The sequence below is a fragment of the Camelus ferus genome, unplaced genomic scaffold (assembly GCF_009834535.1).
Source record: "Camelus ferus isolate YT-003-E unplaced genomic scaffold, BCGSAC_Cfer_1.0 contig2569, whole genome shotgun sequence".
Taxonomy (NCBI): domain Eukaryota; kingdom Metazoa; phylum Chordata; class Mammalia; order Artiodactyla; family Camelidae; genus Camelus; species Camelus ferus.
In genome coordinates, this window is record NW_022588170.1 from 12,574 (window position 1) to 21,168 (window position 8,595).

Below are 8,595 nucleotides of genomic sequence, written 5' to 3' on the forward strand. Positions count from 1 at the left end.
AACACTAGACAATATAAAAATGGCAATAACTGAAAATTTCGAGTGTTTTCTGAACTCTGACCTAGTATGTTGAAGCTGTGGTAGGAAGGGCAGCTTTTGGCTCACAGAAGCACTGAACACATTTTCTGTGGGAGAAGGCTGGTGGGGACGGACATGGCTAAGTGCTTTTCTAGCAGTGTGGTTGCAAGTCGAACACATTCTTCAGTCTAAAGGAGAACGTGCGCTCTGTGCCCATTGTTTCTCATATAAGACATTAGAGCGTGTTGTGTTACATGAATAAAGGAAAAGATGATTTCAAGGCCTGCAGCTTATTCTGTTACTTTCAGTAAACCATTCAACTGTTCTGAAGCTCAGATGTTTTATCTAAAGAAATGAAAACATCCTAATTATTAGAATAAAATGTATTGAGATCATGTATGTTAATATGTAGGAGGGTTGAATAATATATGAACAAGTAGGCCTTATCTTCCTGTCAAAATAGCATATTTACAACTAACTGGTGTATTATTCACTTCGGGTTAAAGCTTTGTCCGTATTGAGAGAGAGACATGTTATGATGTCTCTTTTAGGCCAACTAAACTGAGACCTAACCTGACTCTGACTCTGTGAGGCGTGGCTATGCCGCTAAGTTGGACAGCGGACTGTGCAGGGCTGTGGTGGTACAACGGTATCTGAAATGCTGTGTATGCACTGGGTTGGCTTTTATCCTGTCCTACTTTACAGCAACTGAGATGACCGGCACCTACGTTTCTGCACGATATTTTAGATGCCATCCTTTAAAAATGTTTCTATTTGTGACAGGCAATACTTAGCATTTATCTTCCTCTTGTCAGAGTATTTCCAATTATATTTTAGAAAATTCTTTAATTTACTCATTCAATTAAGTATGCAGCCATTATAAAGCAGTTTTTCCTAGATGAAGCATTTGGATAATTGGCTGCCTCAAAAGTCAATATAGAACCACATGTTAACAACGAGTATCTGTGAAAGACAGGATTGTGGACAATATTGTCACTTTGTGTGTGGTTGTCTGTGTGTGTGTGAATTCTGTTTCTTTAAACTATTTTTAAAAGAAGATAGTATAATATTAAGTGGATTTGATTAATTGAATAAAAATAAAATAAGTTTCTTAAGTATTCTTATTTAACAATATTCTATATGGAGAAGGAATGAGATAGCCATTGAAATATTCTTTTCTGGTATGCATGGTATTTGCCTAAAACATGCCTATTATGTTTGATTCAGCTTTACGAAGAAAAGGAATGAATTTGTTGAGATACTTACTCCAGAGGAGGAAATGGAAAATATGTGTAGTTTACTACCCATAACACTAGCTAATGTTTATTGAGCATTGATCATACCAGGGGTTTTACATCTATTATCTTATTTTATTTTCATAAGGTCTCATAGAACAGATGGGCTTCAGCAGCCCTGCTATAGGACTAAAGTTTAGATACCCACCAAGCTGAACTTGGCAGATTCTCTGGGCATGTGTATCCAGGATCTAGAGGTCCAGCAGAGGAGAATTTTACTGATTTGGCTGCATGTATAAATAAATAAAACAAATCTAGCTTCACTTCTCAATCTTTCCCTACACCTGACTCTCAAATCTGTTTCTGAATTATTTCAGAACATAAGCCACTTTATCTTTAAAAATATAATTTAAATCACATCAACCTCCTGTTTAAAACAATATTCCACTGAAATTAGAATAAAGCCCACGCTCCGTCACATTGCCCACAAGCCTGTGCCGCGTATGTTTCCTTACTGCCTCCCTGACCTTGACGAGGACTCTTCTCTTTCTTGCCATAACAGCCTTGTTTTAAGTGTGCACTGCTCACTGCTGTTTCAGGACCTTTACAATGGATATTCTCGCTTCCTGTTCTTACCCGGCACCTTTATCACTGCTCACTGTTTTTGACCATTCAGTTCTTTGTTTAAATATCATCTCCACAGAGAGGGTGTAAGATCACCCATTCCATATAATCTTAACCAAAGCAAACTTTCTTCCCTCCACCTTAATGCTCTCTATCCCCCATACTGTTAATTTCTTTTCTTTTTAGTACTTATCATTATTTAAAATTATTTTAATATTTGTTCATGTTTATCATTTGTCTTTCCCAGCTTAAGCAGGCCAGGGGTTTTACCCATCTTATTATTGACTCTCTCATCAGGACCTAGAACTGTGTTTGAAATGAAACAAACAAATCTACAACATATTAAATGAATGAATAGATAAAATTGATGTGACATCAAATAAATATATTCAGAAATATCTTCATTCTTGGACTCACATGGCCTTAATACTGTGAAAGATCTAAAAAGACTCACCTGCTTTAGAAAGCTTTCTCAGTTAGATGCTTCATATCACATGTTTATTAAGCTTATGTCTCAGTTTGCCCAGGAGTAGGAAGTGCATTAACTCCCAGTGTAAACCATAACATAAATAATCACCTTGAGGTGGTTCTGGCTGCTAGAAAATTCTTCCTAAGATTGAGGTGAAAAGTGTGTGCCTTTTTAGCCTAAAGTCATGTGTGAGACTACCCACTGGGACCATGGAAGTCTTAAGACCTCAGTTATTTGATAAGCACTGTAATATACATTGTGAATCTTATCATCTGCAGGACAAGACATCATAAGTACATTTAACTGATTTTTTTTATAAGATGTCCTTTTATTGTTTTTATATATATTCCTTTCTGGACATCTCTCATTTTGACTATATGTCTTCTACATTGTGGGACATGAAATTTGTGGTAAACATAATTGATTGTCCTGTCGCCTAAATGTTTAACCACTGACTCTCCTAGTCCTGACGTGAATGTTGGTTAACATGCTGGTTTTTTTAGTGAATAAGATGAAACTGACACAGTAAAGACCTAAGTCTTTGTTCTTTCATCAGCATCATGGCTCAATGTAGCTTAAACGTGCACTACAGTATCTTAACACATAATTCCTGATAGCTTAAGGGGATACCTGATAATACTGGTTGAGTTTGTGGCTGGTTTTCAGGCATATGGAAGACACAGGGCTAGCCAAACTCGATCCCCAATCAAGTCTACAACACCCACAGCTTCTCAGTAGGAAGGAGAGCCTGAGTGTGGAGTCTAGGCATGGGTAGCTTGCTTAATTCCAAAGTCTCAGCCTTGGCAAGTAGCCTGGACTATGGACAAGCATTGACCTTATTTTTCCTTTTTTTAAACTTAAGAAAATAGTTCACACAATACTTTCCCAGCAATGCATCCCATCCTGATTGAGACAGAAAATCACGGCTCTTTTGAAGTTTTTCTTCTAGGCAGGTTTCCTTTCCTGTTAGAAACAAAGAAACAACACAAATTTAATTTTAAAGAAGATGTGTCCAAAATTCTCCTTTAGGAATGAGGAAGTCCTATGTTCCAGTTCTACAGCAATGCAGTCTCATTCTTGAGAATGTGAGCTTTCACTGCAGTCCTGGATTTTAGTCCCAGCTCTGTCACTTGGCCAACTGCTTAACCTTTCAGAGGCTCAATTCCTTCGTGTTTAAAATGGGAAAACTAAAATTCAGCTATATTTTATAGCTGAATCTGCAATTAATGTCTTCTTTGTTTCCTAGCAAGAGCAAAAAAAAAAAAAAGGGAAAGGGGAGAAGAAGGGAGCCCAGACAGCAACTGAATGGAATCCTGCACACCTACTTCGCCAGAGGGAGGTGCTATCATGAAACTATACAGGGTCCTAGTTAATGCTAATAAGCACATCCTGTTGGATTGATTTCTTGTTTATTAGCCAAAGATAATTCTTGCATTTTAAACTAGAAGTGTACTACAACTGTCATTAGCCTTGTCAAACTGCTAAATTTGAAAAATGCTAGTACAATTTTCATTTCAAAAATCACAATATTTCCTTGATCCTTCCCAACATCCTTTCTCTTTACTGCTGCTTGCTGAAGGGCATATTACCTTTTAAATTCTGCATCTTTGTTTCATAACGCACCCTCATTTGCATTCCTAAAATCCGATGTTTCTTTCATAGAACACAGTATCCTAATTAAAATATTAAAAGATGCTTTTTGAATGAAGAGAATTTACACTGCCATAAAAAATGCTCAGAGTGATGCAGGATGTTTCCTTTTTATATTTCAATGACTCTTTCTCTCTAAATTATTTCTAGTTATGTAGTTAACCCTCTCAGCCTTCAGGGTGTATTAAAACTGTGGAAGAGGAACAGGCAGCAAAAAGAATTGAAGCAAAAGAGTTGACGTCATAGTAAAATTCTGAAAAAAAATCAATGTATTTATTTTCTAATTAACTCCCACCAAGGTGTCTTATTTTCTTGATTGATTGTTTCATTTGACCTCCTTCAATTTTCAGGGCAGGACTAAGCACATCTTGGGTTTGCAGCTCAGCAGCTCATTGTTTTACTGTTTGTGGAAATCCAATCCCTTGTTTCATTTGACTTTCTTTCCTTTCTTGATCTCCATTCTCATCCCACTCACTTTTACTGAGATGTTTGAAACCCTTACAATTTTCTTTTAAATATCTTTTGTAATTATACGTACTTTAAGTTAACTAAATGATGCCTTATTCTATTTCCTACTCTCTTAACTCAACACTATGATTCTGAGGTCTGGATATTATTGCTGAATGTATCTGTATATTCTAGATATATTTGTCAAACATTTGTAGACATTTTTTCTATTCTGTATTTTACAATTATCTCTATTGTGTCATTTTATAAAAATAAATTTGGTGTTTTTTTAAGTCCAAATTATCCTTTGTCTTCCTTATATGCTTAGTACTTCCTTATATGGGTAGACCTCTGGGTCTTCTCACCTAAAAGTTGTGTAGCCTCAGCCAATCAGATATTTTCTATTTTCCTCTTCCTTGCTCTTTATTCTTGATCCTATAAAAATTTCTTGCCTTCTGCCCATTTTGCAGTTCTCTGCAATATGACAGTCCACTTCATGAAGTGTTAAATAAAATTTGTTTATATCATTTAAATTTCTTCTTTAATGATTTTAACAGTTGAATGAAGTAAAAAGAAATAAATTTAGTTTAATGTGAATCTACTGTATATTATAGACTTTACCTAGAACATTTAAATGATTTCACCAAGAATTATCTTGTTAAATTTGAAAGAAATTCCAAGTCTGAGTGGAAAAGTAAAACTTCTTCTGAGGTCTAGAATCTGATAATGCCAATTGAAATAAATAAGAAGAGAGAGCAAATCAAAAGTACCTGTGGGAAAAAATATCTTTCTTGGTAGATTCTTCAATTTATTTGGAAAAGGGTCAGGCAAAATATTAACCGTAGTAGTATGTGTGTTTAATTTTGAGGTTTCAGATTCATTCAAAACCATAGGAATTTACAAGTAAGAAAAGGAGGAAAATACGTAATTCTTTTGATAATTAAAAATTTATGAAACAAAGTCAAGAAAAATACATAATTAGGCCTTCTAAACCAACTGAAGAAGTTTAATTCATTATACTTCCTCAGATCTAGAGCAACTTCTTATAAATCTGATATGAAATCAAAGAAAAATAATAATATATTCCTTTATACTCTTATACTCCTTCTTATATTCCCTTTTTGGTTTATCTTAAACATTTACTTAGGGAACCAGACCAGAATAAGGAAGCACTTCCATTTCCCAAGTCATAAGTATCTTGTAAAATGCATACTTGGAAATAGATCCCCACTAAATTACACTTGTTAAATGAATGAGTAAGTAAATAAAGGCCATCGAAGTCTACTATCGGAACTAGATAAAGACTAGAGAAGTAGTCTGTCATTTTTTTTAAATTGCCCTAAGAATTTGAGAATACACAGACCCACAAGAAAATACATTCTTCCTCAGTTGAGTAATTAAATCAGGTTATGTATGTATGTAAACCAACAGCTACCTTGTCTGTGCTACATTCGAGCTCCGTTTTTCCGCTGATTTTGGCGCCGCAATCTCGGAGCAGTGGCTGCTTGGGAGGCGGCGGGGGAAGCGGCGGCTTGGGCGGCTCGAGCGGCTTGGGCGGCGAGCGGCTTGGGCGGCTTGGGCGGCTTGAGCGGTTTGGCAGTGGAAGCCTCCACCTGAGTGGGGAGCAGCACCGAACAAGGAGGGTGGGGCCAGGAGCCTGGGGGAGTCCAGGGGGCCCGCCTGAGCCACCCCTGCAACCTGGCCAGAGCCCCAGGCAGTGTTCAGCCTGCTGTTTCCCTGCTGTGATGGGGAATCAGCAAGCCTCTGCACAGGCTCTTCAAGAGCAGGGACTCAGTTTCTTACAGTGCTCCAGCAAGCCTGCTGGTTTTCACCCCAGCTGAGGGGGCTCCTCCTCCCAGTGCTGAACCCCGTGCCTGGGTGCCTGACGCGTGTTTCAGACCATGACGTAAGGCGCGGGTGGTTGTCAGGGCTGGAGCACTGCTAGGACCTCACGCTGTCTGCGCACGGATGCCCACAGCTCCTAGTGTGTGTGGCTGGTGGAGGGCCTTGTGGGGAGTGGTTGTAAGTCTGTTTGGCACAGATGGGGCTTGTTGTGATTACTCCTCACAAAGATGGTCACAAGGACAGGACATGCCGTCTGATTTTCCAAGGGCTTGAATACAATGCGTGATGTTCCCCAGCTGCCTAGTGTGAGCAGCATGACTGCAGGTGCTCTGGGTCCAGGAATGCAAACTCCAGTTATGCTCTTGGGAACCAAAGGAGCAGATCCTAAAGGGGCATATTTACCATAAATTCTCTTACACGTGTCAGTCATGGGGAAACACCAGATTAAGAAATGGATGCTGCCTGAGTTTAGTGTTGAATTATTATAAAATGTAAGGAACCTACAAGATTCTGGGTAAAATTAGTGCAGTGACAAGTGGAAGTGATCCAAGGAGTACATACTGTAAGAAACAGAGTCCTGAATTTAATCATCTTGTCTGATTTTCTCAGTGGGTAGTAAATAATTAGGGTTTTGACTAATGTTGTTTTGATTAAACTATAGAATGTGGTCAGTTGTGAAGTGTGAAAGTCTAAGGATGTTTGTAAGAAGTTATTTGTGATGATACAGTTTTGGGGATTAATGATTGCTGGGATGGATGAAATCGGCTGGCTGTGTGTGCTGGTGGGAGAAGAGACATTGATGCAAGTGGAGGCACTAACAGAGAGGAAGGCTAGTGAAAAGTGAAGGCTAGTGTCAGTTGATTCAGGAAGAGTGAGCTGATAAGGCTGGTTAATAGGACATAAGGTTTAGTGTTAATTCAGAGGATATAATTTTGGTAATCATGTTAATTGTATTACTATAAGTTTGGAATAATGAGTTTTAGCCTTGGAGAAGGTTAAGATTTTGTACATAATCAGTACCACAGGCGCTGGATCCCACAGCTGTTAGTGACGGTCCCGGTGCAGCCGCACAGGCGGGGAGCACTGATGGCAGGTGTTATGCCAGCTCACGTAGAATGGGTGCTGAGCGTGGTGACAGCGGCTGTAATGAAAAATGATGATATTGTGCCATCTGAGCATAGTAATTGGGATATTAAGTGTGATTTATATATTAGTATCCATATAGGATACTGTAAATGCAAAGAGGATAGTAATATAGACTAATGCCATTTGATAATTATGAAGTTAATTACAGTTTTATGAGTCAAAATGTTTTGTTTAAAGTAATTATCATACGTTCATTCTAATCCTTTTAAATTCATTCATAGGCTAACCTTATGGCTACTAGTAATGCGATTACAGTTTGTGCCATGAAGAGTTTAGTTTTTAGGTTACTCTTCTGAAATGCTCAGGGTAGGGGTAGGAGGAGGGCAACTTCTAGGTCAAATATAGGAAAGTAGTGACAACTGAGAGTAAGTAAATGGAGAAGGTGGGCGTGCTGGCCCTATAGAGTCACATCCACACGTGTGTGGGCTTGATTTTTCTGGACACTGACTAGAGGAGGTCAGAGTGCGGTCAGGACAAGCTGTGAGTCTGGTAGTGTATTGGTGAGTGACGTCAGTATAAGCTTTATTGTTTCTCCAGTTACAGGAAAAGCTGTAGATTGGAAGTCAGTTGTTCTACTTAATACTAAAAGAATAAAATGCTCATCAATAGATAGCGATCTGTAGGAACAATCAAACTTTCTACAAAATGCATTATCAGGCCACTGACTGAAATCCAAAATAACGAGATGTATAGGGAAATTTTAGTTGGGACAGAAAGCACAGAACGAGAAAAGTAGAGCCAATATTTTGTGTAGTCAGGGGAAGCTTTTAACCATGAAAACTACTGAGCCAAAAACTCCATCTGAAATTGAATTTTATATTCTTCTCACACTTGCAATAATATAAGTTCTTAGAGGAACTGTAATGAATCAAACTTGAAGTATTGTTTATGATTTCTTTCTGTTAGATGATGGTGAGCGCAAGTGAGGGGAACTTCAGAGGCTCATAGAGCTGAAGTATTAAGAAGTTATTATGTGTGTTGTTAGGTGGTGTGAGCACATATCTTTATCTTTTTCTGATCAGAAGGTAGATGGTCATTTTAGGATCTATGTGCATTTGCCTGTGGTGTGTGTGTGTGGTGTGTGTGTTGTGTGTGTGTGGTTGTGTGGTGTGTGTGTGTGTGTGTGGTGAGAGTTGGTCGTGGGGAGAAGCACTGTGAACT

At 38.3% G+C, this 8,595-nt stretch overlaps 1 long non-coding RNA gene across 1 annotated transcript; it reads left to right on the forward strand.

The window, feature by feature from the left end:
* Nucleotides 1-216: 216 nt before the first annotated feature.
* On the forward strand, nt 217-7,193 carry LOC116662501. The gene is made up of 3 exons (XR_004318463.1): nt 217-227; nt 5,125-5,129; nt 6,825-7,193. It is a non-coding gene; the product is annotated as an uncharacterized LOC116662501 (long non-coding RNA).
* Nucleotides 7,194-8,595: the final 1,402 nt, after the last annotated feature.